Source organism: Magallana gigas, chromosome 8 (assembly GCF_963853765.1).
Source record: "Magallana gigas chromosome 8, xbMagGiga1.1, whole genome shotgun sequence".
In the NCBI taxonomy this organism is placed as follows: domain Eukaryota; kingdom Metazoa; phylum Mollusca; class Bivalvia; order Ostreida; family Ostreidae; genus Magallana; species Magallana gigas.
The window spans coordinates 38061170-38073423 of NC_088860.1; the positions used below are offsets into that span (position 1 = coordinate 38061170).

The following is a 12254-nucleotide window of genomic DNA, read 5'->3' on the forward strand; positions in this document are numbered from 1 at the left end:
TAAACATTAGTACCCGACACAATTCATACATTCCACTGAGAGCAACACAACAACTTAGCACCTATTTACCTGGTATCATTCAGTACACTGACCTATGAATACTGTCTATTGAGTGAAATAAAACACATTAGTATTTTTTGTCTATTTATAATGTCACTGAGAGAAACTTAACATCAATAGTGGTACCTAAGGCAATTGGTAGTCTTCTGAGAGCAACACAACATCTATACATTAATATAACTTGTCTATTCATAAACCTTCTGGTAAGAATATAACCATTGCACCTTAGTACAGTAGGCTAAACATATGTTCACCTAAGAAAACCATATTATGTAATGCATGATACCCTAGCTTATTGATAAGGTCCTCTGAGAGAAACATAATAATTGTACAATAGTACACTAGGCTATTGATGTGAATCTCTAAGAACAAATTCCTATCATCCAATGAGACCAACAAGGCATTTCAAACACTGTAATAACATCTAACGCAATGATACAGTTCACTAGGATTAACACAACAGTTTTCAATAAGTAATCTAGCCTTTTGATCAAATGTCATTGGAAGAGCTACCAATTGTACAACAGTAACTCGGGCAATTGATACCGTCTAATCAGAGAAACACGTAAGTTACCGTACACATATGTTACACAATACGATTAACACTGTCCTTGGAGAGCAACATAATAGTAATACATCAGAATCCTAAGCCATCGATATGGTCAACTGAGAGCAACACAACATTATTCTAAAGAACCAAACCAATTGGTAGCTACATGTATACTGAAAGCAACTGAACAGTTGTACAATCCAGTTTTATAACAGTACTCAAGGCAAATGATGATGCAGTTGATACCAAGTATCCAATGCTATTGGTACGGTCTACTAAGAGCAACAAAACAGTCAAACATTAGTACCCGACACAATTCATACATTCCACTGAGAGCAACACAACAACTTAGCACCTATTTACCTGGTATCATTCAGTACACTGACCTATGGATACTGTCTATTGAGTGAAATAAAACACATTAGTATTTTTTGTCTATTTATAATGTCACTGAGAGAAACTTAACATCAATAGTGGTACCTAAGGCAATTGGTAGTCTTCTGAGAGCAACACAACATCTATACATTAATATAACTTGTCTATTCATAAACCTTCTGGTAAGAATATAACCATTGCACCTTAGTACAGTAGGCTAAACATATGTTCACCTTAGAAAACCATATTATGTTATGCATGATACCCTAGCTTATTGATAAGGTCCTCTGAGAGAAACATAATAATTGTACAATAGTACATTAGGCTATTGATGTGAATCTCTAAGAACAAATTCCTATCATCCAATGAGACCAACATGGCATTTCATAATAACATCTTAGGCAATGATACAGTTCACTAGGATTAACACAACAGTTTTCAATAAGTAATCTAGCCTTTTGATCAAATGTCATTGGAAGAGCTACCAATTGTACAACAGTAACTCGGGCAATTGATACCGTCTAATCAGAGAAACACGTAAGTTACCGTACACATATGTTACACAATACGATTAACACTGTCCTTGGAGAGCAACATAATAGTAATACATCAGAATCCTAAGCCATCGATATGGTCAACTGAGAGCAACACAACATTATTCTAAAGAACCAAACCAATTGGTAGCTACATGTATACTGAAAGCAACTGAACAGTTGTACAATCCAGTTTTATAACAGTACTCAAGGCAAATGATGATGCAGTTGATACCAAGTATCCAATGCTATTGGTACGGTCTACTAAGAGCAACAAAACAGTCAAACATAAGTACCCGACACAATTCATACATTCCACTGAGAGCAACACAACAACTTAGCACCTATTTACCTGGTATCATTCAGTACACTGACCTATGAATACTGTCTATTGAGTGAAATAAAACACATTAGTATTTTTTGTCTATTTATAATGTCACTGAGAGAAACTTAACATCAATAGTGGTACCTAAGGCAATTGGTAGTCTTCTGAGAGCAACAGAACATCTATACATTAATATAACTTGTCTATTCATCAACCTTCTGGTAAGAATATAACCATTGCACCTTAGTACAGTAGGCTAAACATATGTTCACCTAAGAAAACCATATTATGTTATGCATGATACCCTAGCTTATTGATAAGGTCCTCTGAGAGAAACATAATAATTGTACAATAGTACACTAGGCTATTGATGTGAATCTCTAAGAACAAATTCCTATCATCCAATGAGACCAACAAGGCATTTCAAACACTGTAATAACATCTTACGCAATGATACAGTTCACTAGGATTAACACAACAGTTTTCAATAAGTAATCTAGCCTTTTGATCAAATGTCATTGGAAGAGCTACCAATTGTACAACAGTAACTCGGGCAATTGATACCGTCTAATCAGAGAAACACGTAAGCTACCGTACACATATGTTACACAATACGATTAACACTGTCCTTGGAGAGCAACATAATAGTAATACATCAGAATCCTAAGCCATCGATATGGTCAACTGAGAGCAACACAACATTATTCTAAAGAACCAAACCAATTGGTAGCTACTTGTATACTGAAAGCAACTGAACAGTTGTACAATCCAGTTTTATAACAGTACTCAAGGCAAATGATGATGCAGTTGATACCAAGTATCCAATGCTATTGGTACGGTCTACTAAGAGCAACAAAACAGTCAAACATAAGTACCCGACACAATTCATACATTCCACTGAGAGCAACACAACAACTTAGCACCTATTTACCTGGTATCATTCAGTACACTGACCTATGAATACTGTCTATTGAGTGAAATAAAACACATTAGTATTTTTTGTCTATTTATAATGTCACTGAGAGAAACTTAACATCAATAGTGGTACCTAAGGCAATTGGTAGTCTTCTGAGAGCAACACAACATCTATACATTAATATAACTTGTCTATTCATAAACCTTCTGGTAAGAATATAACCATTGCACCTTAGTACAGTAGGCTAAACATATGTTCACCTAAGAAAACCATATTATGTTATGCATGATACCCTAGCTTATTGATAAGGTCCTCTGAGAGAAACATAATAATTGTACAATAGTACACTAGGCTATTGATGTGAATCTCTAAGAACAAATTCCTATCATCCAATGAGACCAACAAGGCATTTCAAACACTGTAATAACATCTTACGCAATGATACAGTTCACTAGGATTAACACAACAGTTTTCAATAAGTAATCTAGCCTTTTGATCAAATGTCATTGGAAGAGCTACCAATTGTACAACAGTAACTCGGGCAATTGATACCGTCTAATCAGAGAAACACGTAAGCTACCGTACACATATGTTACACAATACGATTAACACTGTCCTTGGAGAGCAACATAATAGTAATACATCAGAATCCTAAGCCATCGATATGGTCAACTGAGAGCAACACAACATTATTCTAAAGAACCAAACCAATTGGTAGCTACATGTATACTGAAAGCAACTGAACAGTTGTACAATCCAGTTTTATAACAGTACTCAAGGCAAATGATGATGCAGTTGATACCAAGTATCCAATGCTATTGGTACAGTCTACTAAGAGCAACAAAACAGTCAAACATTAGTACCCGACACAATTCATACATTCCACTGAGAGCAACACAACAACTTAGCACCTATTTACCTGGTATCATTCAGTACATTGACCTATGAATACTGTGTATTGAGTGAAATAAAACACATTAGTATTTTTTGTCTATTTATAATGTCACTGAGAGAAACTTAACATCAATAGTGGTACCTAAGGCAATTGGTAGTCTTCTGAGAGCAACACAACATCTCTAATATTAATTGTACAATAGTACATTAGGCTATTGATGTGAATCTCTAAGAACAAATTCCTATCATCCAATGAGACCAACATGGCATTTCATAATAACATCTTAGGCAAAGATACAGTTCACTAGGATTAACACAACAATTTTCAATAAGTAATCTAGCCTTTTGATCAAATGTCATTGGAAGAGCTACCAATTGTACAACAGTAACTCGGGCAATTGATACCGTCTAATCAGAGAAACACGTAAGTTACCGTACACATATGTTACACAATACGATTAACACTGTCCTTGGAGAGCAACATAATAGTAATACATCAGAATCCTAAGCCATCGATATGGTCAACTGAGAGCAACACAACATTATTCTAAAGAACCAAACCAATTGGTAGCTACATGTATACTGAAAGCAACTGAACAGTTGTACAATCCAGTTTTATAACAGTACTCAAGGCAAATGATGATGCAGTTGATACCAAGTATCCAATGCTATTGGTACAGTCTACTAAGAGCAACAAAACAGTCAAACATTAGTACCCGACACAATTCATACATTCCACTGAGAGCAACACAACAACTTAGCACCTATTTACCTGGTATCATTCAGTACATTGACCTATGAATACTGTCTATTGAGTGAAATAAAACACATTAGTATTTTTTGTCTATTTATAATGTCACTGAGAGAAACTTAACATCAATAGTGGTACCTAAGGCAATTGGTAGTCTTCTGAGAGCAACACAACATCTCTAATATTAATTGTACAATAGTACATTAGGCTATTGATGTGAATCTCTAAGAACAAATTCCTATCATCCAATGAGACCAACATGGCATTTCATAATAACATCTTAGGCAAAGATACAGTTCACTAGGATTAACACAACAATTTTCAATAAGTAATCTAGCCTTTTGATCAAATGTCATTGGAAGAGCTACCAATTGTACAACAGTAACTCGGGCAATTGATACCGTCTAATCAGAGAAACACGTAAGTTACCGTACACATATGTTACACAATACGATTAACACTGTCCTTGGAGAGCAACATAATAGTAATACATCAGAATCCTAAGCCATCGATATGGTCAACTGAGAGCAACACAACATTATTCTAAAGAACCAAACCAATTGGTAGCTACATGTATACTGAAAGCAACTGAACAGTTGTACAATCCAGTTTTATAACAGTACTCAAGGCAAATGATGATGCAGTTGATACCAAGTATCCAATGCTATTGGTACTGTCTACTAAGAGCAACGAAACAGTCAAACATTAGTACCCGACACAATTCATACCGGTACATTCCACTGAGAGCAACACAACAACTTAGCACCTATTTACCTGGTATCATTCAGTACATTGACCTATGAATACTGTCTATTGAGTGAAATAAAACACATTAGTATTTTTTGTCTATTTATAATGTCACTGAGAGAAACTTAACATCAATAGTGGTACCTAAGGCAATTGGTAGTCTTCTGAGAGCAACACAACATCTCTAATATTAATTGTACAATAGTACATTGGGCTATTGATGTGAATCTCTAAGAACAAATTCCTATCATCCAATGAGACCAACATGGCATTTCATAATAACATCTTAGGCAAAGATACAGTTCACTAGGATTAACACAACAATTTTCAATAAGTAATCTAGCCTTTTGATCAAATGTCATTGGAAGAGCTACCAATTGTACAACAGTAGCTCAGGATTGATACCGTCTAATCAGAGAAACACGTAAGTTACCGTACACATATGTTACACAATACGATTAACACTGTCCTTGGAGAGCAACATAATAGTAATACATCAGAATCCTAAGCCATCGATATGGTCAACTGAGAGCAACACAACATTATTCTAAAGAACCAAGACCATTGGTAGCTATACTGAAAGCAACAGAACAGTTGTACAATCCAGATTTCACAATCCAGTCCTCAAGGCAATTGATGTGATGCAGTTGAAACCCAGTATCCAATGCTATTGATACGGTATACTAAGAGCAACAAAACAGTGATACATTCATACCCGACACAATTTATTTTTCCACCGAGAGCAACCCAACAGCTATGTACCTGTACTCAGGCTATTGAAACTGTCAATATGGGAGCAACATTATATTTATTAATATAAACTGGTCAATTGCTATAGTCCACTGAGAGCAACTTTACAGCGCTGATAAGACCCCTGGAACAAACCAAGAGGTAAAAGGTCTTTTTTATTCGACCATTTGATGCCTTTTAGTGATAACTTTTATATGTGGAGCAGAAAAAAAATCCCTAGGGCAGAAAGTAAAAAAAAATTGAAAAAAAATTGATGAAAATGAAGGGAGGGTAATTGGAGGGTTATAATTTCTTACACCTTTACAAAGACATGAAATCATAAAAAAAGGTTGGATACTCTAAGTATTCCGGGCTCTGTAGACTTAAGCAAGACCACAAATGAGCTACATCGTGATGAAAACGAATAAGTGGCATCAACGAAACCTGTATTTTAACAGTTTTATAAAACATACGCTTTTGGAACCCAAGATGGCCAATGATTATTAAAAAAAGCCTCCCTCATCTATTTCATCAACAATGAAAAGGGAAAAAATGCTTCCCTCTCACATCCATTTCTAGAAAATTTGACCCGAGAACCATTATTTCAACTTTATGTGGCCTTAGTTCATTAACTAAACTCTCAGTATATTATAAATGAAATAGAAATTACTGTTAATTGCTTTAAGACTAATGAGACCAGGAAAATAATGACTTGCTTGGTTTCTAAGAGAGAAAATTAAAAATAAGCATACCCACCCCTAAAAACAAATGGGTTTCACAGGTTGAAAAACAAACTCAACACGATCCAGGAAGTTGTATCATTATGCGTGTCTAAAAAAAAAATAGTTCCATTTAATTCAATGTGATCATTCCACTAAAGTGATAGTTTTCCTAGCAAATGAGTCCAGAATCAATACTATAGGCCTAAGATAAGATACCATAAAAGGAAACGAGATATCTGTGATAACCCCTAGTGATACCCAGCTCTAATGTGAAAATACATAAAGGCAAAGTCATCATTTAACAGGAGATTGATGTCTGTTTTGTTAAAAAAAAAACCAAATCATACCATATAGTATGTCTAAACAAAGAGTGTGATAAAATGTCAAGCAGCTCTGATGAATAGTTGCTGAGAAATCTCTGATGACTATTTGTTTGAAAAGTAAGGCTACAAATAAATAAAGGTGTCATTTAACAGGAAGTTGACATCTCATTAGTACAAAAATGAATCCCACCATAAGGCATGCCTAAACAAAAAGTGTGTTAAAATTTCAAGCATCTGCGATAAAAAAAATTGTTTATAATATGGACATACACAGAGAAGGACAGATAGACACACAAGGGTAAACAGTTTACCCCCTCTCCTTCCGAGCAAGGGTATTATTAGTTAATAGTCATGTAGTGACCTGGAACGGGATAATACCTGGTTAGTAAATTTCATACCTGGTGAGGCAAATTTACTAACCAGGTATCATCCCATACCCGGTCACTACATGACTATGTAATGATTATATCTTACCGACTGCCTTTGTGTTAATGACATAAAACAATGAAAATCAAGCGTCTTATAATAAAGTTACAAGTTTCAATATGGGTACGAAACCTGACGTCACAATACTCTAAGAATGATGTCATAATGCTCAAAGGGAAGATATATTTTGTACTGACTGTGTATGGAATATACATGGTCTCCACGTGACTGCTGTTAGCCGTTGATTTCTTTACAATTCAGCAGAAGGTAAGATATAAAAAGATATTGTGACTATATACATATATATGGAATGACTAATAACTGTAATTAACAAAGTTTATTTTGATTGGCTATTTCCTTGCTATTTCCTTGCTAAAAACCTTTAAGAAGTCTATTTCCTTGCTAAAAACCTTTAAGAAGTCAACTCAAATTTTATGAAATTAAATGAAATTTGCAGAAAATATTTATCAATTATTTATAAATGTCATACTGTAGATTCCATATTTTATGCAAGTACTTAATTCTGCGATTCAATTGTTTTTTATTAAGACACGAGAATTTGAAATATGAAACAGCAAATTTGTATCCTGATTTCTAATTATCTACATTCATCCGAAAAATGAAAATAAAATTTTAAATTTCGCAAGATGTGCTCCTCACGATTTTATGCAGATATCAATTTCTCACATTTAATTAGGAATTTACAGTATGCTAGTGTAAGAAATCTACTTCTGGCTCTAAGGGATGAAAAAGTATTCTGATCTACTCTTAAGATATTGCTGAACTCTGGAGAAAATGTCTTTTAAAATTCATCTTCTGTATAGTAAAAAATTTAATGTTCAATAAAATTGAATCAGTGAAATGTTGAGAGAAAAAAATTAAATTAAATTAAATCTGAAATGTTTGAACTTATGAGTACCAATTCAACATTAATTAATAGAATTAAATACGAAACAAGAAGTTTACTAAAGGAATTAAATAGCAAAAGTTAATAATTTTAATTCTAAGACAAAGTCAGGGACTGCAAAAAAAAATGGTGCCAGAAGAGACTTCCATAATGTACCTGGGAGCTTTGATAACGGTGGTCACTGATTAATGGCTAGTGATTAAGATAACAAGTTCTTTAGCAAAGGAAGTGATGAGGATTTTCCATCAGTCATCAAAGAATGGAGTTTCTCTTAGAAGGCATGGCAGCTCTAAAATATAATAAACAGGATGAAAGTTTACAAAATATATACCTGTTAACCTTTCACTGCTGCTATGTGGGAGAAACTCCCCCTAACCAACTTGGCTAAGGGGGAGAATTTGCATAAACGACGATTTTGCGCGTGAAATGCAAATAGGGACCAAAGTGGATGTATCAACATCAGTACATAACATAGAACTCACTGAGATGGGGCAATACCTTTACGAGATCACTCTCATCATATTCTATGAAAATCATAGTTTTTAATCTTTATCATTATATCATATATTAATGTGTGGTTTGACACAATATCATATATTGTTTTCCCTTGGACTGAAATGTCACATTTTCATTGGTTTAAACGTAGCACGTGATTGCCTCATATATCTCTATATTTGCTCTGTGAGAAATAATGTTAGGCAATATGGCCGTCATTGGTCGACGCTTCACTTACTCATTTCGACATTTCATAGTATTTAATACATAAACCGCATGCCGTAAGTTCTTAAAGTATTTGGAGTAGTTGCCCTTTGAAATTCTTTAAAATTAGAGTAGTTGCCCTTAGAATATTGACGTCACATTGTTTTGTCTGGAGCAGAACAAAATGGCAGCGTCGAAATTTGCTCAAATCTCTGCAGAGGAAAGGGAGAAAACATTTAAAATTGAATAGCAACAAAACATTGTAAGTAAACATGGGTGAAGCAAGGATTTTTAAAGAATATTTGAAAGGTGAGATTGAAAATTTTGAAGAGTTTAAATGAGTTAAATTGGACGAGATGTTAGGCATCTTGTACATGGCTTTACGTAGATCATCGCTATTTGTGAATAAATATGTCGCTTGATAGTCCTCGGGAAAACAAAACACTTATTAGGTTAGTTACTGACTCACTACGGAAATATATTGGGTTGATCAATCTCATAGATGGCGAGGCGAATTACTGACTCACTACGGAAATATATTGGGTTGATCAATCTCATAGATGGCGAGGCTTCGCCTCGCCATCTATGAGATTGATCAACCCAATATATTTCCGTAGTGAGTCAGTAACTAACCTAATAAGTAATATTATTATAGCTTCATATATTATTTTACCTCAATATAAATATTCTATATAACGCATCATCCAATTGGTTCTAGACAATCACATGTCCTTGTGCACTTTCCTGCAAGAGTTGTCATTCATTTAAGGTATTCGATCCATAATAGCCCCAGATTCAATGAATCTGGGATCATAACAGATATGTATGGACTTAATACGGTAATTAGTATACTTGGACATAATTTTCATATATAAGTATCAACATGTAACAGTGGAACGTGTCCTAATTAATGACTTTTGCCCTTTTCTTGAAGAGTTGTCCCCCTTTGCTTTTATTCTATAAAAATTAATTCTAGAAAATCTATATGGTATAAAAATTATTTTCAATCATTAGTTTTTGTATTCCTAATGAACCCCGTTCCTTACTTTCAGAAATCCAATTTCCAAAGAAATTGGAATCCCAATGTGGCCCCACCCTCCTCCTCAAGATTTTGATTTGAAAGAATTAAAATCTACATTATCCGAGGTTGCTTTCAGTAAAGATACAGCTTTTCTAAGCAAGTGGTTTTTAGAAAAAGATATTTTTAAAAATTTTCTATTTTTATAATCCTATGTAAATTTTAAATAAATGATTTTTGAGAAGAAAATTTTTAATATTTACACTATACTCTTATGTAAAAGTATGACCCTCCTTTGTGGCCTCACCCTTCCCATATTGTATGTAAAACTCCAAACCCCCCTCCCATTGTGGCCCCACCTTACCACCAGGGACAATGATTTGAACAAACTTGAATCTACACTATCTGAGGATGCTTCCACACAAGTTTCAGCTTTCCTGGCCAAATGGTTTCTGAGAAGAAGATTTTTGAAAAATATCAACAAAATTTCATTAAATCCTAATGATCTTCCATTGAAAGAGAGCAGGGCCCTACATTTTAACAACCTTGAATCCCCTTCACCCAATGATGATGCTTTGTGGCTAGTATGGTTAAAACTGGCCCAGTGGTTTCGGAGAAGAAGTCGAAAATGTAAAAAGTTTACAGACAGGCAGACGGACAGACGGACGCCAGAAAAAAAGTGATCAGAAAAGCTCACTAGAGCTTTTAGCTCAAGCGAACTAAAAACGTTAACCTCCTCCAGCACCTGAAACAGATGCAATTAGTTGTTATAAATTTTCCTCACTTTCTCCAATGGTACAATGAAACTCCATATCAGAAAATTGATCCCATAGGACTATGATTTTCTTTGATGAGCTTGTTAAATTTAAAAAACTCTCAAAACAATACTATAATTACCATACTATGTAAAAACATGTAAAAAAGAAAATTTAATATTACAAACAATTTTAAAATTGTCTAAACACTACAATCTGACATAACATTAATTTTGAATTTCATCTAAATCAATGCCCTATAGGGTCATTTCATCAATTTACTTGACTAAAAATAGTTAACTTCTTTATAAATAATGATAATATTTATTTCCTAATAATGATAGAAACTTTTGGTTTACATGAACAAGTGATGATTTTTTTTTCTATAGAAGTTGTTATCTAAATGATTAAACTTGTTGGAAATTTAGTTTGCTCACATAAATGAGAGGATGTACGAAAGAGAAACACACGTTTATCATTATAGTTGCAAGTAAACAACGAATATGCCCTACCAGCATGGAGCTTCATTTTCCATAGGTGGTAATGTTTATGTTCAAGCCTGAATTTTCGTTCAGCAACGAGAGACCTCTGGAATGAAAGCTCATCAAATTGTCTCTTTCCTGTTAAAATTAAGTGGTGTGAAGTCAGATTCATTTTCCGGCAAAATGCATCTGTATTGAAAAACTCTGAAAATGAAAGTAAAAGTAGGGAATTTTACAGTTTGGGAAAGGGTGTACATCAAACAATTTCAATTCCTTCCTTCAAATGATAATAATAATTCAATTTTGACACTTGCTTTTAAAATTGCAAATACTCTTTTCTTACATGTGTCACGCATTCTGATTTAAAATGTCCCAATAAATGTATATACACAAGGCACGTACTACTTTGTTGTCCTACACACATTCTAAAAATAGTTAAAGGGATATACCCACATGTTGACAAACAGACTCGGCACCATTCAGGAAGTTGCATCATACGCATCTACCGTAAATAACAGTTCCATTTAATAAAGCGTGACAATTCCACTCAAGTAATAATTTTCCTAGCAAATGAGTCCAAATTTAATACTGTAGGCCTAAAAAAAATTGTGCCAAAAAAGAAATAAAAGAAAAGAAATTGTCTCTATATGAATGGAACTACAATTGATTAAGTACACAGTTTGATTGGCTAAATCCTTGTGTAACACCTTTAAGAGACTTCCGTCAAATTTTTTCAGCCCTGACGACTCTCGCTGAGATTTATAGTAGACGATAACTTTACAACCAGAAAAACAAGTTCATGATTAAACAACCTGAGAATGCGTCCACACAAGTTTTAGCTTTTCTGGCCAAATAGTTTTTAAGAAGGAGATTTTTAAAGATTTTCTCTATATATTCCCATGTAAAATTTGACCCCCCCATGGTGGCCCCATCCTACCATCGGGGACCATGATTTGAAAAACTTTAATCTACACTACCCAAGGATTTTTTAAAATACCAACAATTTTTTTTATAATTCTGAATTATCTCGCGCTCCATTTAT

General features: G+C 34.1%; 1 protein-coding gene and 1 long non-coding RNA gene across 4 annotated transcripts in view; one reads left to right on the forward strand and one right to left on the reverse strand.

Moving 5' to 3' along the window:
* LOC105334969 (ankyrin repeat domain-containing protein 17) overlaps positions 1 to 12254 on the forward strand; it is a 776771-nt gene that overhangs the window by 699752 nt on the left and 64765 nt on the right. The gene's annotated exons all lie outside the window — the stretch shown is intronic.
* LOC136270850 (uncharacterized) lies at positions 6628 to 12203 on the reverse strand. 2 transcript variants are annotated; one of them, XR_010708725.1, is made up of 5 exons: positions 11243 to 12203; positions 9631 to 9701; positions 8415 to 8547; positions 7549 to 7599; positions 6636 to 6711 (listed from the first exon to the last, which is right to left on the reverse strand). It is a non-coding gene; the product is annotated as an uncharacterized lncRNA (long non-coding RNA). The 2 variants fall into 2 exon arrangements; XR_010708726.1 differs by lacking the exon at positions 7549 to 7599 and having other exon boundaries at positions 6628 to 6711.